Genomic DNA, 13186 nt, shown 5'->3' with positions numbered 1-13186 from the left:
CTTTCCATCATTCATGAAGGCAGTGGTCAGCAGAAATGAAAGGAGAGCCAGGCTGGGCAGAGACGGGGTCTCAGCTCCCAGAGGGGAGTGCACACAGCCCTTTGATGCACCTGAAGCTGAAGGCTGATGCCATCAATTTCATGTGACAATATTTTAACTGGAAAGGGGTAGTGTCTGAACTAATGGGAAAGTTCAGAAAATCAAATCTGTTTCAAAAATGGCTCAACCCAGTGCTCCAGAGTCCTGAGTGAGGTGTCTTAGAGGCAGGTGTCCTTACCTGGAGTTGGAGTGACTGGCAGGAACTGACTCAGATGCCATTGTCCTTGCCCCATAACTGCAGGTAAGGCAGTCCTGTCTAAAGAGTTCCTCTCCTTGTCCACAAGAAAGTACAGAACTACCTGGAGGGTTTCATTTCCAAGGCACCTCCTACTCCAACATTTTCTGGTCCTTTCCCCAAGTCTACCTTGAACAAAGATATCTTGGAAACAATTTTATTCTCTATGTTTCATGTTTTTCTGGAGCCAAGAGGCACGTGGGCACTGTGTGAGGCTGTGCTGTTGGTGGGATGCGCCCCTGTCACAGCGGCCACCCAGCTGGCTCAGTGTCAGTGGAGATGAGGAGATGACTCAGTAGCTGACTTTGTTTTGACAATGTTGTTTTCTTGGGATTCTGTCCAGCTTCACTGCTGATAAGAACCTGTGCCCAGGAGGTTAAAATTAGAATGTTGGTGAGGTTTCAGGTAAAGAATTAACACATTATTTGAAAGATAAGGACTTAAAATATCTAACTGTATTTGAAAATATCAGTCATATAAAACAAAATCCTCAATAACCAGTGGCATTTAGAGAATTTTAGGACTCTGCCTTTCCATCAGACGTCTGAGAGAATGTTTACGTGGCCAGCATGTCTGCAGTCTCAGTGATCAGACAGCTCTCTAGACCTTTCCAGCACGTGAACATGCTGCTTTGTTTTCCCAGTTGTCCGTCAGGGATGGTGCAGTAGTCTGCTGAGGACATGTGCCCTGACCTCAGGCAGCTCATGTGGTAATGCTTGTGTCTCACTGTGTTAATTTTACTCTTAAATTTTCTAGTCACCGTACCTTACTTCTAGAAATTCAAGTTTTGGCTTCAGTAGCTATCTGAAAAATGGCAATGTTTATTGTACATTAATAATTGTACATGATAAAATAATTTGGTTATTCAAGGTTCATGTCTGTGGGGCAGCAGATATCCAAAGACTGGCCATTGCCTCAATTCAGACATCTTTGAGGGGCTTTCCCAACTTCAGAAGTTCCTCAAGGGATCATCTGAGATATTTGTTGGAACTTCGATAGAGTTCAGCTTCTTGCTGTGTCTGTCCTGCTTCATTCTTTCACCCTCATTGGTCCTCATCTAGACAGCACTGCCCAAAAAATACACTTCCTGCTTTTACATTTCTGTCACACAGTCTGTTTCCCAGGTCTACACTGCATTGTTACCCCTGTATGTTATTTAATGTATATAATATTTTACATGAAAAATATATTTCATTATCCTTGTGCTTGGACATAAAATTTAACTCATGTAATAAAATTTGTCATTTGTTTTAATAAAAAAATTTGGTTTAAGGGACCCATTTAGTGCAGGGTTTGAAAGAAGTTTTGAACCACACTGAGCTGAGCTCAAATTCCATCTCTGCTAGTAACAGCATATCACAGGAAAAGTTGCATAACCTTGAAGAGCTGTTGCCATCATTCTGGCTCCTGTGACTCATCATTCCCCCTTTCCTTGCACTAAACTTTTCTTTTTGGCTTTACAGGATATGAATATGATTTAATTGTAGGAGTAGTTTCCCTACTTGTGATTCAGGTCAGTTCTACAAGAGTGGACTCTGCCTTGGGCTGCGATTTGAGAAAGTGAGACAGTCCCTGCTTTCATCTAGCATATAGGCTAGTTGTCTCCTTCGTGTGATATTTGCATCTTCCTGCTGTATGTGTGTGTGTGTGTATAAACACACATGCACACGTGCACACCCACGCACGCACATGCGTGTCCCACCAAAATGCTTTGGTCATAGTTTAATAACAAGCAAGTTCCAAGTTGTGTTGCCTAAACAAGGTCCTCTAGATTTCCTCTTGAAAACTACTGTAGACACAGTCTCTGTGGTCTCAGAACCTCTGTCATCAATATTATCATATTTGTAAGTGTTGTTTTATGTCTTCTTTGTTGCTCCTGAGCGCTCACCTACCCTACCTCCTGGGTTGCAGACTTGGCCAGACTTGGGCTCGTCCAATGGGTGTCTTGGTGATGGTGACTTCCCAGGTGTCCTCAGCTGCTGGACCATATGTGCGGGGACATTTACGTGAGTGTCCCAGAGTATACTGTCTTGAAGCTTTATTTATTTTTGAAGAGTGACTGAACACTTAAGAATTAAACATTTCCTTCACTTAGAGAAAACTATTTTTCTTTTGAACCTCTTTTTTGACCCAGTGACCAGGGCCCACATAACCTCTTACAAATAGGAGACAGGCAAAGATCCAATGAGTAGAAATTAGTCAGATGGTGGAGATGGTGGAGGTGAAGGAGATGGTAGAGAGAGTAGAGATGGTGGAAGTGCTGAAGATGGTGGAGATGATGGGAGTGGTGGAGAAGGTGGTGAAGATGTAGAAATAATGTAGGTGGTGGAGAGGATGGAGAGGGCAGAATTTGTGGAAAGGGTTGAGATGGTGCAGAGGGTGGGGAGAGTAGAGGTGTTAGACGTGTTGAAGATGGTCAAGATGATGGTGGTGGCAGGGGTGGAGAAAGTGAAGATGGTGGAGATGACACATGATAGAAATGGAATAGACGAGTGAGGGGATAGAGATATAGAAATAGAGTATATGGTGGAGATGATGGAGAGGGTGAAGTTGGTGGAAAGTGTTAAGATGGTGAAGATGGTGGAGAGGGTGGAGCTGGTAGAGATGGTAAAGATGATGGAGCCAGTGAAAATGTAGAAATGGTATAGAAGATGGAAAGGATGGAGAGGAGGGAATTGGTGGAGAGCGTGGATATGGTGAGAGTGTTGAAGATGCTGGAGGTGGTAGAGATGATGGAGATGGTGGAGAAGATAGAGATGGTGGAGGTGTTGAAGGTAGTAGAGAGGGTGCATGGGTGCAGAGCTGACACAGTAAGCACTGGGGACTGCTGGCCCTCTGTCCAGCAGCACAGTCATGGGGAATGCAGCATTGCCACATCTTCCAATTTTTCAAAAGGAGATAGAAATCTAGATTTAAAAAAATAAATAAAATCTATGTTATCAAATCTTGGCAATAATTCAAAGAATTTTTCCATTATGCTCTCTCAGTCAACATCTACAAATCACGTTGATTTAAAAATTCTGTTTAGACATCTAGAGTCTTTCTTTAGTCTCCATCCTTCCTCTAGTAAATACGTGAGCTAGAGTTGAAAGAGAATTTTATTTTTTCAATATACTCTTAAGGTTTTTCATGTAGGAAAGCCATGTGTTTTTTTCTGTGTTAATTTGACACTTGAATTGGGTATTCATTTGACGTCCTCATGGTTGATGTATCTGAACAATTCATATTGTTTGTTAGTGTGAAGAGATACTCTTTCCGCATCATCTCGATGTGATAGATTTGGTCCTCTGTGACATGTTTTTGGTCTAAATTGAAAGATGAGAAGTAGCCCTGTAAATAGGGACCATGTGGCTGTGGGGATGTTAAGGAGCCCATCCTTCCCATGAGTCAGGCAGTGCCACCCCAGTCCATCTGGCCTTAATGCCAGACTTGAGATATTCATTCCATTTGTAAATTCCAAGAAAAGATTCTTTCTTGAAAAAGATTATCTTCCTAAGGTGAGTCTTAACCCATCTCTCAACTGTGGGATCCTCTGTGTACCACAGAGTCTTTTTAGCAACTCTTTGAGATTGGGCCCAGGAGAAAATTGCTACTTGTACTATATCTCATGTCACTTGTCAGTTATGTGAAAGAGACCTACCAATTGCTGCAGAAATCCTACTGCTAGTTATATACCTAAAATTAAAAAAGGTCATTTTATAAAAAGGACACCTGCCTGCAAATGTTTATGGCAGCACAATTCATAAAGACATGGAAACAAGCCAAATACCCAACAATATATGAATGGATTAAAAACTTGTGGTATGTGCATACCATGGAGTACTACTCAGGCATAGAAAGGAACAGTGATCTGGTATCTTGTGTAAGGACCTGGATGGAACTGGAAACCATTCTCTTAAGTGAAACATCACAAGAATGGAGAAACAATCACGTGTACTCAATATTCAATTGGAACTAATTGATCAACAGTTAAATACACGTATAGAAGTAAATCTCAGTGAAAACCATGCTGGGGAAAGGAGAGGAGGGGATGGATAGATTCACACCTGTTGGGTACAGTGCACACTATCTGGGCTAAGAACACACTTATAATTTTAACTCAATCTGTACAAAAACAAAATATGTCAATAAAACCTGTATACTCCTTAATATTCTGAAATAAAAAATAAATTAGCATACGAAATTAAAAAATAAAAGACAGTTTTTGAGAGAACCACTGATGTAGTCCAATTCTCTTTCTGTCTTCATAGTGGTTGCTGAGAGACTCAGAATCCAATAGTGACGTCTCTTGCGGTCTGCATATATAAACTTATCTTTCTCTCAGTCTAATTTATATTAAAATATAGCATATGTTTCTGTATTTCTTAATGTTTGTCTACTTTGCACGTTTTTAAAAGTCAGTTGAAGTCCTCGTAGAATGTGTTTAAATGGTAATAAATGAATAGATTAAATGTTTAATTATTAAATAAATCTGAATTTCACTGTTGCCACTCTGTGATATGGGCTCTATTAGATCTATATTTTTAAAAAGTTCCTATGGGAAAACAGCTAGGGAAAAGGTGATCTTGCATCTTTTGTGAAGACCTATTTGGAACTGGAAACCACAGAACAAACCTTGGTGCAGACACAAAGGAATCGAAAACAGGGACTCAAGCAAATGTTTACAGAAGCGCTATTCACAATAACAAGATGAAAACAAGTGACCATCAACAGATGACTAGATAATCAAAACGTGGCATGTCCGTAGATCAGGGTTTATTCAGCCATAGGAAGGAATGACATTCTGATACATCCTGCAATATGGATGAGTTTTGGAAGCAGTATGCTTAATGAAATAATTGAGATACCAAAGAACAAATCTTGTGTGATTTCACTTGTATGAAGTATCTAAAATAGGTAGAGGCAGAAAGTAGGTTAGAGGTCACCAGGAGCTAGGTCGAGAAATAATGTGGGATTATTGATTGATGGTACAAAGTTTCTATTTGTGAATGATGAAAAGTCTTAGAAATGGCATTGGTGATATTTATACCTGTTTTTATAATGTGATAGTACAATATTTTGAATGTAATTAACGTCACTTATGTGTACACTTGAAAATGGTTAAAAAGGCAAATTTTATTGTGTATGTGTATATATATTTATATATATACAAATTTATCACACTAAAATAATTTCAAAAAGAAAGTACTAAGAAAATTCATATTGTTTTCCTCTTGGTGAAATATTTATCACAAAACAATACCCGTGCTTGGTTGAGAAGCAATGTGTGTACAAAGCTTTGATGCGTTTCAAAGATCATCTGAATTGGAAGCTGAACTTTCTAAAATACTGATCCAAGGACGTAGGTCAGCTTGCAGAATCAGAATCTCTGTGATGGGATCAATTTTGGCGTGGTGGCAGTGCCCTCCCAGGAGTTCCTAAATTATACCGAAGGTTCTGCCACCTTGGTAGAAAGATTCTGGTCTCTTGTCTTTGCTTCAGGAATTATGGAAATTGATACATTTGTAATAGACGATGTTTAATGACCACTTCCATCCTCAAATCCTGTGATATAAATAAATAATAAAATAGTTACATGTTTAGTATTTATATAGCAATGTAAAGGAGTTTATATTAATGCAAATGATTGAAAAAGATAAAATAAACACCAAAAAGTACAGCTTTATTCTTCAGAGACTATGATACACTCATCATAGAATGTAAAAGAAATTCAAGAAATGTCTTGATGCAGAGAAAAGCACGAAAAATCAGGGGTTTTGCTACAGAATTAGGAAACCCAGGGTTTCCTCAAATCTCTAAGACCTTCAAAGGGCAGCCTCAGCCCCGAGCTCTCTCTCTCTTTCTCTCACCGCCCCCCCACACGCATCAGTGAGTCCTTGAGGTGTATTAAATTTATGGAGAGAAAAAAAAATCAAGGTCAACTTGTGCTTTTTCCCCCCCTGACTGTAAAGGTTTTGTCTGTAATCCTCTGCTTTATGTGAATAATTTGTTTCACATGAGTTGATTACTGTTTAAACAAGCCAAGTATCACATTCCTTTTGTCTGAATATCTTTAGAGGACATATTTTAAAGTAAACTAATTAAGAATGGGCTTTCAAAAGGTCTATTTTTAAGAAGGTGAGAAATCAAGAGATAGGAAGTGTTGTCTGGGTAAAATCAACCAACTTGAAAGCCAGTCTGAATGTTTACGACCAGCTCCCTCTCAGTGTGGTCTGAGCCCAACCTGGACAGAGACTCTTGCTTGTGCCAGGAGAGGGTCTGGGGCTGTAATCGGATCCTTCAGTTACAGGGTGAATGCAGCAGCTGTGAATTGTACCCGGGCGTCCAGCTTCCTCCCCACATGACTATATTAATACTCCCCCGCAGAGTGAGATCTTCCAGACTGCCATTGTTTCTGGCTATTTGAATGTTAAATATGGGTAATAACTGTGGTGATTTATGCTCAAATATTTAGAAAATGCTCTTTAGCCATCCTAAAGAAAACCGTCTGCACATTGCCCAATCCCCACGTAAGTGCTTTTGTAAATGTCATTTGTGAGGCTACTGCTTGCTTTTCTGGCAAGAAATGCATCCTGTTTTTGTTGAAAATTTTCAATTTGCAATCCATTTTCACTTGGGAGCCTGTGCAGAGATTGCTGGGGTTGGAATTTTTCAGATGGATCAGATCAGTTTTGATTATTACATGGGACGGCCCAGGATTCGCGAATCCTAGAGAAACTGAGATCCGCATTGTTTTGGATGTTTGCCTGGTTGAAAATTTATCAGTCATGCCCACCCTGATTTATTTATTTTTTTTCTTTCATACTTTACTCATCTTTAAGAGTTCCATTATAATCACAGAGTGCTCCACTCAGAAAAAAAGATGTCATTTTTTTTTTTTTATTTTATCATGTATGACTGTCCTTTATCTAAAGGAGAAAAGTTAGTTGGAGAACTCTGGGCCTCTTGAGTTTTCACTCAACTTCAGGGCCGGTCTAAGCAAGGCTGTGGCCCTGGCATGCAGGCAGCAGACACAGCGCTGGTGCTTATTCACCACTGACCACCAGAAGACACAGCGCTGGTGCTTATTCACCACTGACCAGTTCCTCAACTTCCCAGCCCAAGTTTCCTCCACTTGACATGAAAATTCCTATTGTGAAAGATGATCTGTAACATCTATGATGCAGGTTTCATTTAGATAAGGCCTGATCTGTCACAAGACTAGGCAGATGTTAGCGTCTTTGGAGTGAGCCACTGATGGGTACCATGTGGTGACTACCCCAGACTTGCTGCCCACCGAGAGCGGAGCGTGGGCTCGGGTCGCCTGCAAGCTGAACGGGGAGCTCTGGATCTGCCACGGTTCCCACATACCTTCCTTCAATTAGAACTTGTACCAACTTCTAAAAGAGGATGAGGAGACACACGGCTGTCCTCCTGAGGAGAATATTCTTATTCTTAGACATCTCTGATTTTTCCCAAATGCCAACTTCTGGTTCCCAGATGGTGCTTCCATGGAAGGTGAGGGCGCTGTGTGTGCTCAGCCCATCTTGAAATAGAAGGTGCTGTGTTCATCAAGGACTTTGACTTTCTTTGTCCTTTTTAGGGATTTAAAACTTTGCATGCTGGAGGAAGGTGTTCTAGTGTCGACGCACTTCCCGAGGGGCACAGCTGGAGACGAGGTGTCTTGTCACCCTGAGGTGCCTGCCCTCCTCAGCAGTACCATGGCAACGCTTATGGCCAGTCCTCCTGAGCATCTTACTGGGGAGTGGGGGGAGCACAGCCAGATCAACAGATGCAGAAGTGGCTTGGCTTCCGCCTCTGACCCACTGTCCAGTCTTTTAGTAAATTCCATTTCCCAGGCCTTTGTTTCTGTAAAGTAAGAAGTGATGGAGTCGGTGGTTGGTGAAGTCCCCTGGAGAGCTCTAACTTGCCACCCTGGTGGGGTGCGGAGGGCTTCGTGGTGAGGCCCTGAATATCCAGACACATCAGAACCCCTGGGCAAGCTCCTTAAACACGCAGATCCGGAGACACAGCAAATTTGCGATGAGACCCAGGAGTCACGCGGCAGAATCTCCTCAGGTGATCACGACGCTGTGTGACCAACCACAGAGCCTGGAGAGAGGGGTGATGGTGCGGTGCCTGCAGCTCACTTTCAGGGACCCACGGACTCCGAGGCTGCTGCTGCGCCCCGACTTCTGCACACGCGCAGCTGGGAGGCGCTGGGCACTGGACCAAACTGGGAACAGCCGTGAGGGTGTATTGTAATGGATTTGCCAGCATCGTTAAATGTAGAGGTTCTGCATAGATTCCCAAATTGCAGTCTTCTCGTAAACTTTAGCTGATCGGGAGACAGAGCCCTCATTCCCGCCTCCTTGGTGGACTGTCCCCCAGAGCCGAGCAGCCGCGGCCCTCTCCACGGAACGCTTGCGCGCTCCAGTCTGTTCGCGTGAGTTCCTCCCCTGGGGCCCGGGGGCTGTGTTGGTCATCTCGTCTTCTTAGGCCATGGTTTTGAGAAACTAGTGTCCAGTGACAGGAAAATTTAGCACTGGATTCAATTTATGGATGCCAATTAGATTTGGGACTGCCATGACTTTAAATTGCAATCTAGTAATCTTCAAAATTATCCAAACTAGTAGATTTTACCCCATAAAGGTCCCAAGGTCAAAGAGATTTAGTAAGAGGAAGAGCAAGTCCCCCTCCCCACCCCCGCAGGTTCCCCGGAGCCTTCGCCAAGCGGCTGTGTCCTCCAGCCCGAGATGCCCTGCAGTGGCAGCAACCCAATGTCCTTGACCTCGGAGCCCCTTCCTCCCAGCACAGCCCTCCAGGCCTTCAGACGTACCTTTTGCAGATCTGAATCTGTTTCACCCCCCCCCCCCCACTTTTCTATTCCCCAAGGAAACTGATTGCCGGGAGATTGAATAAAATGGAGAATGGAAACCCCACATTATTTTTTTGTACTCCAATGCTCATTATTGCGCAAAACTAGTCCCTAACCAGCTCTGAATAAATCGTGGGGATGAAATCAGGAGATGAGTTCCAGGATACACATTTGTCTTTGGCATATTCCGACTTGTGATAACTGGGGCAGAGCAGAGGTGACTCTCTGCTGGGGCTTAGTCATGGGTTTGAGTCACATCTCTGAGCTTGTCTGTGAGCAATGTTGATCCAGATTTCATGGTTCTCGTTCTTAATCAGTTGTATTAAAGCACGAATAGAACCTCCACAAGTTGACCACCCAAAGGTCCGTAACAAACTGGTCAACACATAGAGGTGGTCAACATAAAGAACTCGGCTTACGGCATCAGTACGTCCATGTGGTGTGTGTCTGGTCAGTGAAAGTGAGGTCAACCTAAAGAGGTGGTCAGTGTAGGGAGGTGGTCAGCCATGGAGGGTTTACAGTGTATAGTTTTCCTCTGTACATAAGAACTGGTTACATTTATTTCTTTATGAAGAAATGAAAATAAAAATGAAAATACTTCTCTCAGGGTATAACACAATTTTAAAAAGCAAATGTCATTATAAATTAGAGAAGTGCAAACTTTCATGGTCAAAATCAAAGGTAATTTTTGAGGTTTTTAATAACCTACCAATTTTCCTAAAAGCTTGTAACTTTAGCAGCCATCCTCAAGTTGTCATTTTCAGCCATGACCTCTTTTTCCTTCTCTCTCTCTACCCCTTCCCTAGCCTCCATCCCATCTCTCTCTGCCTATTGAAAGTCAAAATATCCCTCCAGGCCCTGCTCAACCGTTACCTTTTCTGTAGAGTTCTTTTGGATCATCTTGACTAGGACACTATCTCTCCTATCACTAAGTTGTGATGTTTTAGTATTTTAAATGTAGTGCTTTTGTAAAATTACCATTTTACAGCATACTAACCTAGTATATACAGACAACTGTGCTGCATTGGGTGCACAGCTGTGTCCTGCTTGGTGCAGAGTCCATGGCTGTCTTCTTCAGCTCTGGCTGCTGTAACAGAGCGCCATTGATGAGGCAGCTTAAATAATAAGACACTTACTTCTCACAATTCTGAAAGCTGGGAAGTCCAAGATCAAGGTGCTAGTGTATTTGGTTCTGCTGGGGGCCCTCTTCCCAGCTGTTCGTAAGTTATGTCCTCACAAGGTAGGGAAAGAGAGAGCACTCTGGTATCCTTGGCTCTTCTTATACAAACAGTAAATCCTCACAGGAGCTTGCATACTTGTGACCATACCTAGGCCTAATTGTCAAAAGCGCCTCCTCCAAAAATATGGGAATTTGGGTGGGTAGGAGCAGGCAGGAACATATATTTAGATGGCAATGGGGAGGCCAAAACCTAGGTCTTACATCTCCCGTAGCCCCACCTGCACAATGGTTCATCTAACAAGTCACTTTCTCTTAAAAATGATGAGGTCCAGAAACTTTGCAGAAAAACAAAAAAGGATAAAATGTCAAACCTGCTTGTTAGACTTGTTATAATCTAGATGAATCAAATTGAATTAGCCAGCTAATGAAAGTCTCACTTTCTGGTATTTATTTACTTAGTTGCCAAATACCAAGGAAGAACCATAATGATGTTATTGTTTATTGTGGACCTATGTGTCTTAGTCCATTTGGTCTGGTCTAACAGGATAGCATAAACTGGGTGCCATAAATATGAGAAACTTATGTTATCACAGTTCTGAGGCTAGAAGTCTGAGATTAGTGTGTGCCAGTACGGTTGGGTTCTCCAGAGGATTCTCTTCTTGGTTTTCAGATAGCCACCTTCTCTCTATGTCCTCACGGTAGAGAGCAGGGATCAGCAATTTCTCTCCTATTCTCAGGGCACTAATCCCATTCATGAGGGCTCCACTCTTATGACCTAATTATCTCCCAAAGTTTCTACCTCCTAATACCACAACATTGGAAGTTGGGGTTTCAAGGTATACATTTTTTTTTGAGGTGGACACAAGTATTTAGCCTATATCATATTATATACAAAATAGCATTTAGGACTTTAAATTTAAAAAATGTTATTCATTGCCACAACTATCCTAGAAGGCAGGGATATTCTTTCTTTGTACAGAAGGGTAAGAGCAAGATGATGTAACTGGTCTGAGACCACAGAGCTCATAAACAATAGAGTCTGGATTTGATCTTGGGAATTTCTAATTTTAAAGTCATGCTCCTTGTAGAACACAAAACTGCCTACATAAGCTGTGCATGAAAGATATTAGGTGTGTGGGATTGTAGGCCCTGCTGAGTCACCGCCACTTCACCTACTCCTGTGGACTTACAAGGAAAAGCATGAAGCAGAGGGGATGGATTTTTCTCCTTCTTTGGTTACCTTTTTCTCTTTCTTTTCTATATTTCCACCGTAGGCTTTTTATAGCCTCTTTTTGCTTGAAAGCCAGTTTTTTTGCTTTAGCTTTTAAAAAATATAACTTGAACAAGTATGCATAAATTAAGAGAAACGTTACTTTATGATAAGAGGGAAAAATACATGTTCATTACTTAGGTAGGAAGAGAGGCTGTAAGCAGGCCGTTCCCTTTCCTCCTCTTCTGATTACTGTGGATAATGAATATGATCATCATGGTTTCCTAGCTTCATATTCCCAAGCTCTTAGCTCAACAATAAAGTTGCCTCTAAACTTTGTCCCTCTCAATTTGTAAAATGTCTTCATTCACTCTGGAACAGAGCTGGATGGAGATTTCTGATGAGGTTAAATTGAGGCAGGAAAGAAAGAGAACTAGACGAAAGAAAACATGAAATAATTGACGCTGGGCTTTTCATGCGTCTGGTGTTTGGCCTGGAGGGCCTGGTTTGTATTAGCTCTGCTCACAGCCTGGGGTCACCTTTACAAATCTCCGTGGACTGGGTGCCTCTGCACAGCTACACGCACCCACAGCTGAGCCAAAGCTCCAACAATGAAGCCATCAGTGTATAAAATAACACACGTGTTTGAGGTCACTATCCCCTTGCCCCAAATAATAGTGATGGTTTGGCTTTCTAGTGATTTTAGTTGACTAGATCACTTTTCACAGGGGTACTTTTTATTTCCTGTTTTCTTTGATTACTTCACTTACATTTCAAAGGACACATTTGTGTAAATCATTCTTAGCTTTTTTCTGAGAAGTCAGCCTACTAACTTACTTTTCTGTTACAGATGTAAACAAAATCAGTTTTGTTTATTTAAGAAAGCGGAGACATTGTAACTGTTTGTATCAGTGTATTATTTTCCCCCTGATTTTTGTGATAATGTATTTCTTGATCTTATAATAGTGAAGTAGCAGTTGAGGTCTATTTATATTGGTTGTTTGAAGGCAAAACAAAGACAAAAAAATACAAAAAAACACTTACAATTTTACTGAGGCAAAAATCCCAGATTCCTTTTCAAAAGGAGAGGGCAGCTTTGCTCTCATCCCTGCACAGGCAATGGTCCTTCCGTGTCCTCACCTGGACAGTGGCAGTGCTAAGGGCCCTGAGGTCTCTCCTGGGAGAAAATGAAAAGACCCCCAATGTGGAGTCGGGGGCAGGGGTCAGCATCTGCAGTCACCCCCTCTTTGACTTATCTGTGCAAATTCAGGATAGATTAGCGAATTCATCAGTTACACTCACCATGATTGGCTGCCCTCCTGTGTTGTGTAAGATAATTTTTCATGGGCTCATTTGACAGTGTGTAAGCAGGGTCTGTCCTGTGTGGAGCGTCTTTAAGAATTTAACTGGGTAAGAAGCAAGTACACCGGATAGGCACCGCTGGACTGCAGAAGACTCTTCAGCCTCCGTTTAAAAACATAAACACAAGCGCAGAGCTCCTCCCGCTGCCAGAGCACTTGGATAAACACAGAGGCCCCCTCTTGGCCTCTACCCCCTCCTGCTTGTTTTCCCGGAAGTCTGTGAAGTTCAACAGTCTCCGGGTTT

Source organism: Otolemur garnettii, unplaced genomic scaffold (assembly GCF_000181295.1).
Source record: "Otolemur garnettii isolate 467f Iridium unplaced genomic scaffold, OtoGar3 scaffold00139, whole genome shotgun sequence".
NCBI classification, from domain to species: Eukaryota; Metazoa; Chordata; class Mammalia; order Primates; family Galagidae; genus Otolemur; species Otolemur garnettii.
Note: the sequence above shows the minus strand (reverse complement) of the source record.